Here is a 4,124-nt window from a genome sequence, read left to right as displayed (position 1 = left end):
TTTATTGAGTATTTTTATATCAATGTTCATGAGTGAGATTGGTCTATAATACTCTTTCTTAGTGATGTCTTTGTGTGTTTTGTTTATCAGGGTGATTTTAGCCTCATAAAAAGTATTTCACGATGTTTCTTCTATTTCTATTTTTTTATTGTGTGGAATAATTTGAGGAGTATTGGTATTAGTTCTTCTTTGAAAATCTGGTAGAATTCTGTGCTAAAACCATCTGGTTATTGGTTTATTTTTTTTGGTTAGGAGACTTTTGATGACTGTTTCTACTTTTTAAGCAGTTATAGGTCTATTTTATTTGTTTATATAATTTTTATTTAATTTGGTAAGTAATATTTTTCCAGAATTCCATTTCTTTTAAGTTTTCCAATTTTGTGGAAGACAGGGTTTTAGAAGTATGTTCTGATGATTCTCTGGATTCCCTCTATGTCTGTTATTATGTCCTCCTTTTCACTTATGATTTTGTTTAACTGGATGTGGTTTTTCTGCCTTTTGGTTAGTTTCAATAAAGGTTTGTCCACTTTATTGATTTTATAGAAGGACCAACTCTTGATATTATTGATTTTTTTATATTGTTTTCTTAGTTTCTATTGTGTTGATTTCAGTTCTCACTTTGATTATTTCCTGCTGTCTAGTGTGAGTTTGCTTTTTTGTTCTAGAGTTTTCATGTAGTCTGTTAATTCAATAGTGTGAGCTTTTTCCAGCTACTTTATGTAGGCCTTTAGTGCTATAAACATTCTTCTTAACCCTGTTTTGTGTCTCATTATTTGGGTAGTTTGTGTGGTCATTTTCATTGACTTACAGGAAGTCTTTAATTTCTTCCTTTATTTCTTCATTGGCACAGAAGCAACTTTCTGAATAGAACACTAGTAGCACAGATACTAAAATCTAAACAGAGAATTCTCAACAGAAGAATTTAAAGTGGCAGAGATACACTTAAAGAAATGTTCAACATACTTAGTCATCAGGGAAATGCAAATCAAAATAACTCTAGATTTCATCTTTCACATGGCAGAATGGCTAAGACAAAAACCACAAATGACTGCTTATGCTGAAGAGAATATGGAACCAGGTGAACACTGTCCCACAGCTGGTGGGAGCACAGAGTTGTCAGTCACTTTCGAAATCAAATACGGTGCTTTCTCAGAAAATTGGAATTAATCTACCTCAAGACTCAACTCTACCACTTTTGTACACATATCCAAAGGATTCTCAATCAAGCTGCTTTTTACAGAATCCAGGACCACCAACTCCAGGATGGCATGACTCATAATGGGTCAGGCCCTCCCCTGTCAATCACTAGTTAAAAAAATGCCCTACTGCCGGATGTTATGAAGGCATTTTCTTTTCTTTTTTTTTTTGTATTTTGAAGTTGAAATGGAGGCATTTTCCAAACTGATTATCCTTCTTTTTAATTAGACATAAAACTAGCCAGCACACAAGGCTAAGGAGCAGGAGTAATTAAATTAACCAATTGTAAAGGAAAGGTTTAAGATGACTGTAGCTTATAAGGTGACAAATGACTACATATCAGTCATAGGCTATCACAGCAAAAGTGTTTTCTAAGGAAGCAAATTCCAAAATAAAGCAGACTGATTGAGACAACCTGTGTAAGTGATACTTTTATCCTGTGTCTGCATCACAGTTTACTAGCATCTTTTGAATGGTGGTTGAGCTTATATCGATGTCTATCAGTAAAAGATTAGAGAGAAAAAAATATGTAGGAGTATGGAGATGAGTCACCAGTAGTAGCCAGAATCATGAGTAAGTTTCCAAAGATGGTGATGGTGATAGACATACTATGTCTAGATAAAGTTATACTTTGTAGCTGCAAAGAATTTACTATCTAAACAATAACTCCAGAAAAAACTGGTTCTGAATTGTGCTCTAAAATATGGGTCTTGCATATATGTGTGAAGAATGATTATAAAATTTTAGTATTTTATTGTAAATTTTTTGAAGGTCTTCACTTTTTTTTTTATTCTTATGTACAAAGACTGGCATTGATCTTTTCCACTGGATAGAGTCTCGAAGAATCCATTCAAGGTCGCTTAGTCCAACTTAATGAAGCAGATGTCCTTCGCGTACTGCTGGGAACACTGGCAGCACGTGCTCAGCCATATTTCCGGATCAGACTGTGGCGGTTTGAGCAGACGCAGCAGGAGCAGGATCCCTGGCCGAACTTCCGCGGGTGACTCCAGTAGAGCTGCTGGTGACCCATGCTGCCTCACTGACGGCCGACGAGCCAAAAGGCTTAATTGTAAATTTTTAAACACATAGTTTTTTTTTTCCAAAATCACTATTTTTTATGAAAATTTTAGATTTGTGAGAAGATGGTCACTTATTTTTTTTCTCTTGAGGGGATAGGGTTTACTTAGCTTGTGGATTACAATTCATCACTGAGAGAATTCAGGGTAGGAACTCAAGGCAGGAAACTGGAGGCAGGATCTGGAGCAGTATCTCCCTGGGTGTTGCTTACTAAGTTTCTCCCAGAGAATTGCTCATCCTGCTTTCTTGTATATCCCATGATGACTTACCCCGGAGTAGCACTACTCATGATAGACTGCGCTTCCATGTGATTCATCAAGCAATGCTTCACAGACTTGCCTACAGATCAGTCTGATGGAGGCAATTCTTTAATTAAGGTTTTTTTTTTTCTTTTAAGGTGGCTATAGTTTGTGTCAAGCTGACAAAATCTAACCAGCATGTTCTATTTTTATATTTTTGGAAGGCCTCACTATGGAAGGTATACCAATCTTAGAAAGTACATATATAAAACATTTTGTGAAACAATTGCCAATGAATTTTCTAATCCATTTCAATCATCTCAGTTTTCTTTAGTTTGGAGTGACCTGCAATCTTTCAAAGACGACTTCCCATCCCTCTACTGTCACTTGTTACTTCAAATATTTAGTGTTCTGGCATAATTCAAGGAAAGCCACCAATATAATGAAAATAGGACAAAAAGGAATCCCAGCAGCAGAGCACATGTTTAGCAAATGCAAAAGGTCATGAGTGCTGGGTCCCTTAATTGGAAGAAAAAAGATAAACAGCAACAAAAACAAGTCCTGGGATGATTTAGTGGCAGACATCAATATCTGTTAGTGTTGTTGAAGAATGTCACTGTGAGTCACAAAAGTAAATACAAAACAGTTCTTTCTGTTTTTTTTACTGGGTTTCACATTTTTGTTCCCGATATAATTAGAAAAAATATGACTGGAAAAAAGCCTAGGAAGGAAAATTATAGAGTAAAAGTAGTATAATAAAACATCAGTTCCTATCTTATTTTCTTTTCTCCCTATGATCATTTACAGTGACACTTGGAAGTGAGTTTCTCAGGGATTAGAGATCATTATTAGAAGCTAGAGAGGTAGGTGAGGATATAAGCCTTTACTGCTTAACAGATCCAGGTTCAGTTCCCAGTACCCACATCAAAAGGCTTACAAAGTCAATAACTCCAGGGGATCAGCCATCTCTTAGCCACTATGGGCACCTGCATACATCTGCATACACTTGGTACCCATTAACTCATGTCACCTCCCATACATACACACAAATACTTAGCCCCTTGGCCAAGGTCATCCATGACAATTTTGGCATTGTGAAAGGACTCATGACCATAGTCCACATCATCACTGCCACACTGAAGACTGTGGATAGCCCCTCTGGGTAGTTGTGGTGTGATGGCTGTTAGACTTCCCAGAACATCATCGCTGCATAAAGTGGTGCTGCCAAGGCTGTGTACGAAATGATCTCAGAGAGTCCGGTTTTATCCCATGCTTTTTCAGTAATAGTCCAGCTGGCCTTGCTGAGCTCCCAATAGATCAGCCCCACTGTCTCAGTGGGTGGGTGCACCCCTCGTGGTCCTGACTTCCTTGCTCATCCTATCCCTCCTTCCGCTCCTCATTGGGACCTTGGGAGCTCAGTCCAGTGTTCCAGTGTGGGTCTCTGTCTATATCTCCATCCATCACCAGATGAATGTTCTATGGTGATATGCAAGATATCTGTCAGTATTGCTATAGGATAGGGTCATTTCAGGTTCCCTATCCTCAGCTGCCCAAGGAACTAACTGGGGACATTGCCTTGGGCTCCTGGGAGCCACTCTAGGTTCAAGTCTC

At 37.9% G+C, this 4,124-nt stretch overlaps 2 pseudogenes; one reads left to right on the top strand and one right to left on the bottom strand.

Annotated features, from left to right (window-relative positions):
• Positions 1-2,054: 2,054 nt before the first annotated feature.
• LOC101986138 lies at positions 2,055-2,241 on the bottom strand (annotated as a pseudogene).
• Positions 2,242-3,571: 1,330 nt separating this feature from the next.
• The window catches only part of LOC113456080, a 1,412-nt pseudogene continuing 859 nt past the window's right edge, over positions 3,572-4,124 (top strand).

This window comes from Microtus ochrogaster, chromosome 5 (assembly GCF_000317375.1).
Source record: "Microtus ochrogaster isolate Prairie Vole_2 chromosome 5, MicOch1.0, whole genome shotgun sequence".
Classification (NCBI taxonomy): domain Eukaryota; kingdom Metazoa; phylum Chordata; class Mammalia; order Rodentia; family Cricetidae; genus Microtus; species Microtus ochrogaster.
The sequence above is the reverse complement of the archived record's forward strand: the minus strand, read 5'-3'. Positions and strand labels throughout refer to the sequence as shown.